The sequence below is a fragment of the Lissotriton helveticus genome, chromosome 11 (genome assembly GCF_964261635.1).
Source record: "Lissotriton helveticus chromosome 11, aLisHel1.1, whole genome shotgun sequence".
NCBI lineage: Eukaryota > Metazoa > Chordata > Amphibia > Caudata > Salamandridae > Lissotriton > Lissotriton helveticus.
The window spans coordinates 589,526,695-589,542,974 of NC_136072.1; positions in this window are offsets into that span (position 1 = coordinate 589,526,695).

The following is a 16,280-nucleotide window of genomic DNA, read 5'->3' on the forward strand; positions in this document are numbered from 1 at the left end:
GGGTTCAACACCCCTTGGACCTTGAAAGCACGCTGACTGTTGGTCTGGTGCCTACCCTCCCGGAACAGGTAATACTGGGTAGCGACTATGCCGGTCTTCCCCGTCTTCTCCATGATACGACAGACTCCTTGAAGAAGTGGTGGTCCAAAGCCCCGTTTCCTCAGGGCCATCCGTCCCCCGAAACGACAACCAGAGACTACAAAACAAAAACCCAAAAGAAGAAAGAGAAAAGAAACGCTACAGCTTTCCCCCTTCGTCTGGAAGAACACCCCTGGGAAACAGACAGGGAATTCTGCTCAGCACAACAGGAGGACCCCGTCCTACAAGAGGCGTGGGGACGTGCCTTGGACAATGAAGACCCCCTACAAGTAGGTCCCTACTTCTATAAAAAGAACGGACTTTTGTATAGAAAGGGAGGGGCCCAACAAACACCCCAATTGATAATCCCGGGGCCCTTTCGCGATAAGGTGTTATTTCTGGCCCACAGTCACTTACTGGGGGGGGGGGGCATTTTAGCGATGAGAAGACTGGTCAAGCAATCCTGGAAAAGTTCTGTTGGCCAGGCGTCTACCAGCAAGTGAAGCAGTACTGCCGTGCTTGTCCGATCTGCCAAAAGAACAGTAGATATCGACCCCCCGAGTGCCTCTTCAACCCCTGCCCCTTATAGACATACCCTTCAGTAGGGTAGGGATGGATATTATAGGCCCCATGTTACCCTCCAGGGGCGGGTGTCGATATACCTTAGTCCTAGTCGACTACGCCACCCGTTTCCCCGAAGCCATACCCCTACGACAACCCACCACCCAGAACATAGCCAAAGCATTGATCTCGATTTTCTCTAGGGTAGGCTTCCCTAGAGAAATCTTGACAGACCAGGGGACCCCCTTTGTTTCCTCCCTCATGAGACCGGTGTGTTCCCATCTAGGTGTGAAGCAGATAAGAACCTCCGCGTACCATCCCCAAACGGATGGGCTTGTTAAACGATACAACGCCACTCTAAAGACCACCTTGAAGAAATTATTGGCCCTTGAGAGCAAGAGGTGGGAGGAGATGTTGCCCCTGGCTCTATTTGCGATCCGCTGCAAGGTGCAGAGCAGTACGGGGTTTTCGCCCTATGAGCTTTTATATGGGCGTCCCCCGCGAACCCTGTTAGACATGGCCAGAGAAGCCTGGGAGGCCGAACCCGACCGAACCAGACCCCTCCCTGAGTACGTGGAGAACCTCAGAACCCATCTGGGACAAATAAGGGACATCGTGAGACAGAACATGGTGACTGCACAAGCAGCCCAGAAGCAACAATATGATAAGGGCACAAAACCAAGGTCCTTTAACCCTGGAGACCTGGTGCTCCTCCTCATGCCTTCCTCAGACCACAAGTTGCTGGGGCAATGGCAGGGCCCTTTTTCGGTCCTACGGCAGGTGACGCCGGTTACTTATGAGATAGAAACAGACCCTACCCGACAGGCCTCCCAGATATACCATGTAAATCATCTAAAGGAATGGGTAGGCCCTCGCCCCGTTCTGTCCAGTACGGAACCAGAATCCGTCCTATCTTATGAGGTCTGTATGGATCTGGAATTGTCGGAGGAGCAGAAACAAGAACTCCGCTGCTCTTTGAGACCACTACAACAGGTGTTCTCATCCTACCCGGGTAACAACTCCATTATTAAGCATGCCATCGAAACGGAACCCGGTAAAACGGTACGTCAACGTCCCTATCGGGTCCCTGAGGCCCGCAGAGCCGTCATTAAGGATGAAATAGCCCAGATGCTGCGTATGGGGACCATATAACCTTCTATCAGCAGCTGGAACTCGCCTATTGTGTTGTTGCCAAAACCTGACGGGTCGATCAGATTTTGCATCGACTTCCGCGAGGTCAATAAGATCTCGTGCTTTGATACCTACCGTTTGCCCCGTGTTGATGAGATGATTGAGCGCATAGGGAAGGCCAAGTATATCAGCACGCTCGACCTATGCAAGGGCTATTGGCAAATCCCATTGAGAGACGAGGACAAAAAGAAAACTGCATTTTCTACGCCCGAAGGCCTATATCAGTTCACCGTGTTGCCCTTCGGCCTTCACGGCGCTCCCGCCACTTTTCAGAGGGCCATGAATCAGGTGTTACGGCCGCATTCTCGATACGCGGGGGCCTATTTGGATGACATAATCATCTACAGTGACGACTGGGACCAACACCTGCTCCACCTACAAAAAGTTATGAGCTCCCTGAATTCATTCGGGTTCACTATTAACCCCTCAAAGACCACCTTAGCCGCCCAAACAGTCAAATACCTGGGCTATCTTTTAGGCGAGGGAGTTATCCGACCCCAAAACAATAAAATCACAGCCATACAGTCGATCCCTTTCTCCCAAACACGAAAAGAGCTCTGCGCCTTTTTAGGTCTCCTAGGATACTATAGGCGATTCATCCCTCAATTTTCCCAGAACACAGCACCCCTAAACGATCTCTTAAAGAAGTCTACAAAGACAGAAGAGGCTCTGAGACAACCTGACCACTTTTTGCTACATGCATTTAACACTCTTAAGCAGTCCCTGATGTCTTGTCCTGTGCTTATCAGCCCGGACTATTCCCTGCCCTTTATTCTCCAAACTGACGCATCAGACCAGGGCTTGGGGGCAGTTCTATCCCAGAAGGACCACAACGGGGAGGAACGACCCATCCTCTTTTTGAGCAGAAAGTTGTTTCCAAGGGAGATGAACTACGCCGTTGTAGAAAAAGAGGCTCTGGCCATTAAATGGGCTGTAGAAAGCCTCCGCTACTACCTGGACGGACGAGAATTTGTCCTGTACACCGACCATGCCCCGTTGGAATGGATGGCCCGTAACAAAGGGCACAACGACCGCGTCCTTCGTTGGTTCTTATCCCTACAACCCTATAGGTTCAGGACTTTACACCGGAAAGGCGTTGATCAGGGTAATGCCGATTACCTCTCCCGTTACCCTCTCCCTTCAACCCGATCAAGAAGGACAGCTAGGGGAAGGGGATGTGACGGATCCACGTCCCTTACCTCGTCCGGGCCACCTCGTCCCTCGAAGCCCCAGACCTCGACATACAACCCTGTGGCGTCCATAGCAACCCGGACTCCACCCCTCTCTACTTCTTTGCAGGAACCAATAGCAACAAGCAGAAAACCGGAAGGACTCGCCAGTAACCCCGGAAGTCCCTCCCCCAACCCAGAGGCGGAGTGCGGAAAAGCCGGAACCAAAGAGAGCAGTGTGTTCAAGCAGGAGGACTCGTGGCAGTAGACAGTGTGCGGCGAACCTACGGAGACGAGCGGTGAAGCGGAAGAAGAAGACGAAGTCTGGACCGAGGACTGGTGGAGTCCGGTGGAGGAGGCCGGAGAGCTGCCGCAACTCGTGGGAGAGTTGCGGCGGGGCAAGTGAGTACCGATTCCCCTTGTACAGAGAGTGTAAATATTAGCGTGTACAGTAGTCAGACCCCCACCTTGCACCCAGCACTGTAGAACTCTGTATATTACCCGTTTGAAGTCACCGGCACAGTTGTATATAAAAGCCCTGCACTTCCCCGGCACTCAGTCAACCTTCTGCCCTCCCATTCTTCCTCTCTCCCCCTCTTGCCCGTTCCCTACCTTCCTCACGTTCGCTCGAAGTCCCGCACCCCCTTGGTGAAGGTATACGGCATCAGCTTGGTATAGCCAGTCGGATTAACGGCCCTCTTTCTTCTCTCTCCTTCCCATACCTCCGAGGAGCCGCCATCCCAGTGACCACCTGACTAATCCCTCCAGAAGAAGCCCTCAACACAACTTCCGACCAAGCACCTTCCCTCCGCGAAGAACCATCGTCTAGACATCGGGCCAAGCATCGCTTCAGGACACTGTTTTCCTTCCCCCCTTTTTGAACTGTGTATTGACAATAAAACCGGCTAAGAGATAGCCCACTATATACGGCCTCCACACCTGTTATTCCGGTCCGCCTACACCCCACGATCACAGTTGGTGTCAGAAGTGGGATATTCCGGAAGCATGGAGGCCGCTGTTAAGAAACTGGCGGAGACCCAGGAGCAACTGGGGAAGATGATGGAGCAGTTCCTCAAGACGGCCGAGGACGACCGGGGACAGTTACACGACGTCCTAAAAGGCCAGGGCGTAGCCCAGGACCAAGCATTAGGCAAGCTCACCGACGTACTTGGTCAACAAAGACCGGTCACTTCTCTTCCCTCTGTGCTCCTCCAAAGGTATGTACCGGGAGAAGACCCGGACTTCTTCTTCACTAATTTCGAACGCCTGGCCCAAGCCGCTGCTTGGCCCCCTGACCGTTGGGGTCACTATCTGGGTCCTCTATTGACCGGCGAGCTACAAGCAGCCTACCAGCAGGCCAATATCCAGGGACAGACTCCTTATGTTGACACCAAAACATGTATCCTAGAGCGTCTGGGTATAGACGACAAAACTTACAGGGTGAGGCTGCGCCAGGCCAGAGAAGGACCACAAGAAACCCCTCGGACCCTGTCTTTTCACATCAAGGATCTGGCCGATCGCTGGCTGCGACCCGCCACGGCCACAAAAGAAGAAATACTCTCTAAAATATATCTGGAGCAGTTTTTGGCGTCTCTACATCCTACCACACAAAAATGGGTTCGTCAACACGCCCGCCTCACACTGGAGAACGCGATAGAGATCGCCAGTGCCTACAGCCGGGCACAAGACTTCCAGAAACCGAAAGAAGAACATACCCACCGACCCCAAACTCATAGCCACAACCGGGCCCCGAGACCCCTTATAGCCAAGAAACCGGAGCCCGTTCCTCTGTTTCCTTACCCTGTCATGCCTCGACCACCTCCACCCGGACCTCGGTGTTATCACTGCGGGGGATATGGACACATCGCCCGAGTATGCCCCCAGAAAGAAGAACCGATGGAGGTGGGTCTTGCCCGGAACTATGTTTGCCGCACTGCAGGAGCTACCCCTCCCAAATACCACTGCCCAGTGAGAGTTGATGGACACCCGGTTCTAGCCCTTGCTGGTACGGGCTGCAGGCAGAGCGTACTCCGGCCACAAGAGCTGCCAAACCCGGTGGGACCAGTGACCGGTACAGTAGCCATCCAGTGCGTACACGGTGATACAAAACTGTACCCTACCGCCCGAGTACGGGTTCAACACCCCTTGGACCTCTGAAGCACGCTGACTGTTGGTCTGGTGCCTACCCTCCTGGAACAGGTAATACTGGGTAGTGACTATGCCGGTCTTCCCTGTCTTCTCCATGATACGACAGACTCCTTGAAGAAGTGGTGGTCCGAAGCCCCGTTTCCCCAGGGCCATCTGTCCCCTGAAACGACACCCAGATCCTACAAAACAAAAACCCAAAAGAAGAAAGAGAAAAGAAATGCTACAGCTTTCCCCCTTCGTCTGGAAGAACACCCCTTGGAAACAGACAGGGAATTCTACGCAGCACATCAGGAGGACCCCGTCCTACAAGAGGCGTGGGGACGTGCCTTGGACAATGAAGACCCCCTACAAGTAGGTCCTTACTTCTATAAAAAGAACGGACTTTTTATAGAAAGGGAGGGGCCCAACAAACACCCCAATTGATAATCCCGGGGCCCTTTCGCGATAAGGTGTTATTTCTCGCCCACAGTCACTTACTGGGGGGGCCATTTTAGCGATGAGAAGACTGGTCAAGCAATCCTGGAAAAGTTCTATTGGCCAGGCGTCTACCAGCAAGTGAAGCAGTACTGCCGTGCTTGTCCGATCTGCCAAAAGAACAGTAGATATCGACCCCCCGAGTGCCTCTTCAACCCTTCCCCTTATAGACATACCCTTCAGTAGGGTAGGGATGGATATTATAGGCCCCATGTTACCCTCCAGGGGCGGGTGTCGATATACCTTAGTCCTAGGCGACTTCGCCACCCGTTTCCCCGAAGCCATACCCCTACGACAACCCACCACCCAGAATATAGCCAAAGCATTGATCTCGATTTTCTCTAGGGTAGGCTTCCCTAGAGAAATCTTGACAGACCAGGGGACCCCCTTTGTTTCCTCCCTCATGAGACAGGTGTGTTCCCATCTAGGTGTGAAGCAGATAAGAACCTCTGCGTACCATCCCCAAACGGATGGGCTTGTTGAACGATACAACGCCACTCTAAAGACCACCTTGAAGAAATTATTGGCCCTTGAGAGCAAGAGGTGGGAGGAGATGTTGCCCCTGGCTCTATTTGCGATCCGCTGCAAGGTGCAGAGCAGTACAGGGTTTTCACCCTATGAGCTTTTATATGGGCGTTCCCCGCGAACCCTGTTAGACATGGCCAGAGAAGCCTGGGAGGCCGAACCCGACCGAACCAGACCCCTCCCTGAGTACGTGGAGAACCTCAGAACCCATCTGGGACAAATAAGGGACATCGTGAGACAGAACATGGTGACTGCACAAGCAGCCCAGAAGCAACAATATGATAAGGGCACAAAACCAAGGTCCTTTAACCCTGGAGACCTGGTGCTCCTCCTCATGCCTTCCTCAGACCACAAGTTGCTGGGGCAATGGCAGGGCCCTTTTTCGGTCCTACGGCAGGTGACGCCGGTTACTTATGAGATAGAAACAGACCCTACCCGACAGGCCTCCCAGATATACCATGTAAATCATCTAAAGGAATGGGTAGGCCCTCGCCCCGTTCTGTCCAGTACGGAACCAGAATCCGTCCTATCTTATGAGGTCTGTATGGATCTGGAATTGTCGGAGGAGCAGAAACAAGAACTCCGCTGCTCTTTGAGACCACTACAACAGGTGTTCTCATCCTACCCGGGTAACAACTCCATTATTAAGCATGCCATCCAAACGGAACCCGGTAAAACGGTACGTCAACGTCCCTATTGGGTCCCTGAGGCCCGCAGAGCCGTCATTAAGGATGAAATAGCCCAGATGCTGCATATGGGGATCATAGAACCTTCTATCAGCAGCTGGAACTCGCCTATTGTGTTGGTGCCAGAACCTGACGGGTCGATCAGATTTTGCATCGACTTCCGCAAGGTCAATAAGATCTCGTCCTTTGATACCTACCCTTTGCCCCGTGTTGATGAGATGATTGAGCGCATAGGGAAGGCCAAGTATATCAGCACGCTCGACCTATGCAAGGGCTATTGGCAAATCCCATTGAGAGACGAGGACAAAAAGAAAACTGCATTTTTTACGCCCGAAGGCCTATATCAGTTCACCGTGTTGCCCTTCGGCCTTCACGGCGCCCCCGCCACTTTTCAGAGGGCCATGAATCAGGTGTTACGGCCGCATTCTCAATACGCGGGGGCCTATTTGGATGACATAATCATCTACAGTGACGACTGGGACCAAGACCTGCTCCACCTACAAAAAGTTATGAGCTCCCTGAATTCATTCGGGTTCACTATTAACCCCTCAAAGACCACCTTAGCTGCCCAAACAGTCAAATACCTGGGCTATCTTTTAGGCGAGGGAATTATCCAACCCCAAAACAATAAAATCACCGCCATACAGTTGATCCCTTTCCCTCAAACACGAAAAGAGCTCCGCGCCTTTTTAGGTCTCTTAGGATACTATAGGCGAATCATCCCTCAATTTTCCCAGAACGCAGCACCCCTAAACGATCTCTTAAAGAAGTCTACAAAGACAGAAGAGGCTCTGAGACAACCTGACCCCTTTTTGCTACATGCATTTAACACTCTTAAGCAGTCCCTGATGTCTGGTCCTGTGCTTATCAGCCCGGACTATTCCCTGCCCTTTATTCTCCAAACTGACGCATCAGACCAGGGCTGTGGGGCAGTTCTATCCCAGAAGGACCACAACGGGGAGGAACGACCCATCCTCTTTTTGAGCAGAAAGTTGTTTCCAAGGGAGATGAACTACGCCTTTATAGAAAAAGAGGCTCTGGCCATCAAATGGGCTGTAGAAAGCCTCCACTACTACCTGGACGGACGAGAATTTGTCCTGTACACCGACCATGCCCCGTTGGAATGGATGGCCCGTAACAAAGGGCACAACGACCGCGTCCTTTGTTGGTTCTTATCCCTACAACCCTATAGGTTCAGGACTTTACATCGAAAAGGCGTTGATCAGGGTAATGCCGATTATCTCTCCCGTTACCCTCTCCCTTCAACCCGATCAAGAAGGACAGCTAGGGGAAGGGGATGTGACGGATCCACGTCCCTTACCTCGTCCGGGCGACCTCGTCGGGGCGACCTCGTCCCTCGAAGCCCCGGACCTTGACATACAACCCTGTGGCGTCCATAGCAACCCGGACTCCACCCCTCTCTCCTTCTTTGCAGGAACCAATAGCAACAAGGAGAAAACCGGAAGGACTCGCCAGTAACCCCGGAAGTCCCTCCCCCAACCCAGAGGCGGAGTGCGGAAAAGCCGGAACCGAAGAGAGCAGTGTGTTCAAGCAGGAGGACTCGTGGCAGGAGACAGCATGCGGAGAACCTACGGAGACGAGCGGTGAAGCGGAAGAAGAAGACGAAGTCCGGACCGAGGACTGGTGGAGTCCGGTGGAGGAGGCTGGATTGCGGCCGCAACTCGCGGGGGAGTTGCGGCGGGGCAAGTGAGTACCGATTCCCCTTGTACAGAGAGTGTAAATATTAGCGTGTACAGTAGTCAGACCCCCACCTTGCACCCAGCACTGTAGAACTCTTTATATTACCCGTTTGAAGTCACCGGTACAGTTGTATATAAAAGCCCCGCACTTCCCCGGCACTCAGTCACCCTTCTGCCCTCCCATTCTTCCTCTCTCCCCCTCTTGCCTGTTCCCTACCTTCCTCACGTTCGCTCGAAGTCCCGCACCCCCTTGGTGAAGGTATACGGCATCAGCTTGGTATAGCTAGTCGGATTAACGGCCCTCTTTCTTCTCTCTCCTTCCCATACCTCAGAGGAGCCGCCATCCCGGTGACCACCTGACTAATCCCTCCGGAAGAAGCCCTCAACACAACTTCCGACCAAGCACCTTCCCTCCGCGAAGAACCATCGTCTCGACATCGGGCCAAGCATCGCTTCAGGACACTGTTTTCCTTCCCCACACTTTTGAACTGTGTATTGACAATAAAACCGGCTAAGAGATAGCCCACTATATACGGCCTCCACGCCTGTTATTCCGGTCCGCCTACACCCCACGATCACAGTCTGCAACATGGCACTGTTGCAGACATACATGCCCGAATCTTACAGATTCGGTAATTTTTAACCTACATACCATTTTCCGAATTTAAAATACCGAATCGGTATGATTGGTTATTTTAGAGTCGGTAAAATGGAGTTACCTACATCTGGCCCTAAATCTCGATTGTCTCAGTGGATTTTTTTACTAGTTGAAAATCGTAGCTCCAAACTGCGCAACGATGTTGAGAAGAAGCGCCCAGCAGGGAAATTGGTCTGTATTTGGCCTTATCAGCTCTGGACGCCACAAAGTGTCAGGGATAAAGAACCGAGGACTACTAAAAGGGGACCGCATTCACTGTGTTGGCGATCCAGTCTAAATTTGGAGATTGTTAGAATTTTCATTTATTATTTAGAACCACAATTTATGCAGAGGAGGACTATTGACTCCCCCGATTTTTGGAGGGATTAATTTACTTGAAGAGGATAATTTATAGCTACATGAATTATACAGAAGTACCACGGGGATTTAAACACCTGATTGGATACAACCAACATCTGAGAACCCACGCTCTTGATCCCAACGTCCCCCCAATCATTTTTCGAATGGTTCGTATGTCTTTTCTTGCCAATATGGAGATCAGGATCTGGCGTTCTTTATATTTTATGAATTACGGGTCCTATACTTTTGTTTCATGTATTTTAGCCTTTGACTTTTTGCCCTGGAATTAATAACTGTATAATAATAACCTAGTTGGAACCAAGCTATACATGGCTGATGATAACAAGGGGGAAACCAGTGCTGGGTTGCTTGTGTTCTAGTTCAGAGAGGACCTGGCTTGGCAGTTCGGGCTGGACTGTTCCCATTGTAGCAGGGTAAAAACTTAATTTCATTCAGCTGGGTCCAAACTGAGGTGGCATGGTGGGCAAAATAATGATGGACTGGGATGTGTCCTGAGTAACTACCAGTGGCTGAGATTAATTCAAGCATTCTACTCATCACTTTTTTATGTTTTAAAGTAGTTGTGCAGCACATAAACAGTAATAAAGTGAAAACACCACAGAAACAAAAATCCCACACCAATTTAGAAAAAAATAGGTAAAATGTAATAAATTGACACTAAAACAACACAAATGCAATCAGTAGAATAGGAGTGTAGGAAAGTAGGATCTGTTTTCGTGGTTACCCCCACTTTTTGCTGGTGTCAGTCTGTGTTTTTGACTAGTCTGACTGGGATCCTGCTAATCAGGACCCCAGTCACTGTGCTTCCTCCCTACATTTACTATGTTAAGGACTTCTGTACCTCCACAATTGGTGACTGGTGTATCCTTGTAAGTCTCTAGTATTTGGTATTAAGGTACCAAGGGCATAGGTACACTAAGGGTCTCCCATGGGCTGCACCATGTTGTGTGAGCAGGACACCCTTACAAACCCCGGAGTCGATTCTCCAGGCTTTGTAAGTGTGGTCAGCCATTAGAATACATATAGCGGACAACAGTCATTACAAGATGTCTAACTATATAGTGGCTGCACTGAACCGGTCATGTTTGGTATCAAACATGTTGGAATCATACCCCAACACTAATTCCAGAGTTGGAAGTGTGATCCCACATACTGGGTGGCTCCTTTGGGGTACCCCCCCATACTCCCGGCTACAGCCTTTCAGGGTCTAACAGCAAGCTAGTGCTGCTGCCGACCAGAGACACAATTCTGCTCTCCTGCTGCTGAGCCAAGCTCGAGCATGGGAAGGTAGAACCATAGGTTTTCTGTCACAGAGAGGTGAAATCACCTCCCCAGACAGGACTTAGTGTATTGGGCTTGGGGAGCTTGCCAACACCACCAGACTGCTTTGAAGCACACATTTGGTGCCATCCTTGCATACTCCAGCTTGAGCCATTTCAGAGAGCCCTTGTTTCCCAAACTGTTGCAAAACTGGACAAAGGACATGGGAGTATCCTCCCTCTGCCCAGCCCCTACTCTGGGAGGGACCCCTGAGTCGTCCTAAACCCTTTCCTAGGGTATTTAAGGGCTTACCTGTTCAGATTCACCATAGGATAAGACTCAAGCCTGAAACCAAGTCACTCTTCGACCGTCTGGACACTTGAACTTCACCTGGAACCGAGATTGCATCAAGGAAGACTCCTGCTGCTCCTGGTCTCGCTGTTCTGCAAATCTTCTTCTTCATCTGTGTCTGTGCTTCGTCAAGGATCTTCAACAGACCTTTGGGCATCAAGGACACCGAAGTAATTTCCCTTGGAGTGGAGGAGTCACTCCCCTGCATCTGCAGGCACTGCAAAAAAACGGACCCGTCTGCTGCTCCTGACATCCCACAGACTTCGAAAGACTCTGCATCACAGGTGGTGGATCTGCAACTCTCTTGAGATCTGCCCTGTCCTCTCTGCAACTTTAAGGCCAGTATCCCTCGTCAGAAGGGCTGAGACCAAACCCCTGCACACTGCGTCGACTTATCGTTGCCAAGCCTTGTTGGCTCTGCACTTTAGAGATATTGGAGCTACATGAAGCCGAAGCCTCCAGCATCTCTTCCTACCAAGTACAGCCTCTTCACTGCATCGTCTGCATCGTGGGCCTTCCTTGTTGGTGAGCAGCTCCTTGTTGGTGAGCAGCTTGAGGTCCTCTTGTGACTCCTGTGCTTCGGCATGTGGGTCATCTTGAAGCTCCGCTGCTGCTCCAGTGGGCTCCCCTGCTTGCTTGGGGCCTGCTCTGACTCTCCTGCATGTGGTGAGTCCCTTGGACCTCGCTGGTCCCAACATTGCTCCTTCATCGCTTTCCACGCCTGTTGCAGCTGTCAAGGCTTGTTGGTGCTCCAGCTGGACACTGAACACCTGGCACTCGACTTCCAATGTGAGACAGCTCATGGAAGGCTCCTGGGCTTCCTCAGTGTCGCCTGGTCCTCACAGCTGCAGCGACAAGGTCACTGTCTACCAACTTGAACCATCCGTCATCGATGGGCATTGCTCTTCTGAGCCACCTGGTCACCTCTGTGTGGCACAGACACTGTCCCCTCTGCTTACAGGTTCTTCACTACCAGAAATCACCCATGGATTCCACCGGACTCTTGCACAGTCTTCCCCAGCTGCATCTTTCCGGAGGTACTCCATTGTGGTCTACAGCAGTTTCCGATGGCACTTCGCACCTATGCATCCGGCTTCCCTGGTGTAGGTATCCTGGTTCCTGGGGTATCCATGGGTGGGGTGACTCTCTGACTTTCCATTTGATTCCATTCCATTGCATTTGTAGAGCACTCGGCTACCACCCACAGTGGTGTCCCAGCGCTAGTGTAGATATGACTGATCGGGAAGGGAAGCGAAAAAAATACAGCTAAGGAAGATCAAATAGCCAGGTTTTCAGAGCCCTCCTGAACTTGATTTCGGACTCAGCTTTACGAAGATGGGTTGGCAAGGGATTCCATAAAGAGGCCCTTTTCACTGAGAAAGCTCGCCCACATAGCCTAACTTTGCCGAAACTGGGAATCTGGAGCAGTTCCTGATGATTGGATCGTAAGCCCTGGTCTGTTGATACTTCTGCAGTCTCTGCTTCCGATATCTAAGGCCCTTGTCTCTTGACGCTTTAAAGGCCAAGGTCAGAGCCTTCAATTCTATTCTTCTTTTGACCGGGAGCCAATGAAGGCTGCGCAAATGGGGGGAGATAGGATGGCAGAGCGGCACATTCCTAATGAGCCTAGCCGCAGCATTCTGAATAGTTTCCAGTTTTTTAATCAAGTAGGCAGGAAGACCCATATACATGCTATTGGCGTATTCGATCTGGGATGTAATCAGTGCATTAACCACCGTTTCCTGGCAGTCCATAGGCACAAAATAGCAGAATCTTCTCAGGGCTTTCAGTTTCCAGAAACAAGAAGCAGAGACTTGACCAATCTGAGCTTTGCGTGAGAGATTGGAATTAAACTTAAAGCCAAGATTTGTAACTACGGTGACCAAGATGGGTGGAGGGTTTAACTCCGATGGCCTCCAGAGACAGGACCGTGGTGGAGAAGGCTGATTAAAAAACAGTACCTCCGTTTTGTTCGCATTTAATTTAAGGCAACTGTCCGTCATCCAAGATGAGATATTGTTCAGACAGAGCTTGAAACTATCAAATGCCGCCTCAGCATGATCTTAAAAAGAAAACACCAACTGGGTGTCATCAGCGTATGAGACCACTCTTACCCCACCATGCTCAACTAGCGATGCAAGGGGGCCAAGATAGATGTTAAACAACGTAGGACTCAACGCTGATCCCTGTGGGACTCCACACACCAGAGGACTTGAGGTGGAAAAGAGCCTTGAGGTGGAACCAAGCTAAGGTGGTACCCGTAACTCCTAAAAACGCCAGTCTCTCTAACAGTAACTGGTGGGATACCGTGTCAAAAGCTGCAGACAAGTCCAACAGCACCAACATAACACAGCCACCCGGATCTAAAGATTGGCGTATAGTTTCTGCCACTTCTAGCAAGGCAGTTTTGTTACTATAACCGGACCTAAATCCTGATTGCGAGTCATGGAGAAAGTTGTTAACTTCCAGATAGTTAGATAACTGTCTTTGAACTTCTTTTTCTAAGATTTTTGCGGGTGCTGACAGGAGAGTGATTGGCCTAAAATTCTTAAGTACCGCCGGGCCCGCATCCTCTTTTTTAAGGATTGGCAGGACATAGGCCTTTTTACAGATGGAGGGATAGCAGCCCGTTTCCAGAGAGGCATTCCAAATCAGGTTTAGGCACGGGTTGAACACAGTAGCCAGCATCTTAAAAAAACTCGCTGGGCAGGGATCAAGAGGAGAACCAGACTTAGCCCTATTTAAATCAAAGAGGGAGACCTCTGGACTGAAAGGGGAAAATTTGTCCCAAACTCTATCGTGAACTGAGGGCCACGAGGACATGGTTGAGGGCCCTGGAGCAGAAAAGGAGGAGTAAATAGTGTGAATCTTCTCCTGAAAAAAGTTAGATAGATCGTTACCTTCTTTCTTCCACTGGGTTTCTTTAGGGTCCACTGGGAAGGGTAGTTCTTCTTAAAAACTGCAACTGCAACTTCCATGTTGACTGCTATTGGACACGCAGCTGTGTTTCCACTCTGCACGCAGCCTCTCTGGGGTTCCTCGGTACTTACCTTGGGTGGTTTCTGGTGTCCCCAGCTCCTCTGAGTCTCCTGGTCCAAGTCCCGACTTCGGTCGCAGTTCACATTCCACTTTTTTAACATATGATTAGGTCTCCCTCTGGAGAGCACTGTATTTTGTGCTTACTTACCTACTGGAATTGTAGTATTGTTGTGTATTTGTGTCTATATCTCTGGGTAGGAGATATACCAATGTGTTATTGTGTGTGCTGTAATAAACAGACATATTTTTAAATATACACTGTGTGGTTCTTTTTTAGTTAACGTACACTGCATGATTAGATCTGGTAAAACAAGCTGCTTAGCACTCCTTCAAGATAAGCCTGAAGGCTGCTCTCCACAGTTACCACTTAGAGAGGGTTCTATTGTTGTCTAAGACCACTAAAAACACCATAAGGATTGCCTAGATTACTGCAAGTTGGTTCACTTAAATAAGTGTACACCATATACTAAGCCAGCCTCCTACAAGGAGTAATGAATTTGAAAGTTTTTAGTATAATCTAGCGCCTAAAAGAGCAAAGCACTAACCTTGAACATCTAGTCGTCCGAAACCGGGGCAAAGTTGAAAGTTATGGCTGACCGGGATGGGCATGGTGTCCGCTTACCTTCGGACTTAGAATACATTTTGAAGGAAAATGTTTGAGAAACCAAAGTTCAGCAGGGCAAGGTAGCTGGCAGTGTCCAAGGAGGAAGCTTTGTTGTCTGGGAGCAGCTGGAGAAAGTCATGGTGAAGATTTCTACATGTGATCTCTTTTTTGGAAGTCGAAAATCTCCATTAAGACAAACCTGGAGGCTGTATCCGATGAGGGCTTCAAGAGGCCAGATACGCTTCCTAAGAGTAGCCGCTAAATAGGATTTGCTACAAGTAAGTCAGGCTTAGATGGGGATGCACCTTGGACGGCTCAGCGAGCAAGTAGGCCTGTCTCTTCTCGGTTGTCAGAGCACTTTTTAACAGCAGGCATCAGCAGCTAAACATTCCTTTGAGAGTCTTCCGCAGGTCCAGAAGTGAACTGAAGAGTGGGTCTGAGGCTCCTAATTGTATATTTAGTGCCGGCTTTGAAATTGAAGAAATGTCTGGTGTTTTCCACCAGACATGGTTCTGGAATTTCCTGTCTCCCTGCCTAGGCTCCAAAGTGTCGGGGTCACAAAAGGCTAGTGTGAAGTTCTTTGTGTATGTGAGCTGCAGCAGCTCCTTTGAAATGTTCGTGAGGCCGTGCAAAGCACCGGCCCTTCCAATCCTAATAGGGTGGCCCATCTAGCTACAACCCAGACCCTCTTTATGTCTTGGTCTAAGAAGAATACACAAAAGACAACTACCAAATATGCATATTCATGTGACTCAGGATGCAGGCTAAAGGCACTAACGGGCACATGCATCAAGCAGAATTACGAATTTGCGAATGCAATTTCTGTTTTTGAGATGCATCATGATAACATGTATTTTTCGCAATTTTAGAAATCGCAATTGGAATTGCGATTCTTTAAGAATTCACTAAATCAAGGAATCGCAAAAGAATATGAAAAAAGTGTATGCATCCAAATTCGCAAATAGCGATTTCTTAAGGAATCGCATTTAAGAATTCCTCATTTTAGAAGTACTGAGAGCAGGTGGTATTTTTTTTTTCTGGGAAAACATGTGAAACCAATTTGTAGGGTACTTAAGGGCTTTCACAGTTGAGCCAGACCTCTTTGAGGACGGCAGCAGTCATTGTCCTGGCGCGTCGCTGGAGGTTGAGAGCAGCAGGAAGGAGAAGGAGGATGCTCAGTGAAAGGATATTTAGATTGCGCATCACTTTGTTGGCCAGACACAAGCTGAAATATATGACAAGTATAGGCTTAATGCTGACTCCATAATAGATCTCATTGCTGAATTGGACCCTATTTTGCGTAGAGAAACTCGTAGGACCCTAGCCATACCCACCCATGTGCAGGTGTTATGTTCTCTACACCTTCTAGCCTCAGGGTCCTTCCAGGGAGTCATAACTGTTGCTGGGGGGGTTTCACAGAGTGCACTTTCTAGATTTTTTAATGATTTCCTAAATGCAATGCTGCAAAGGATACGT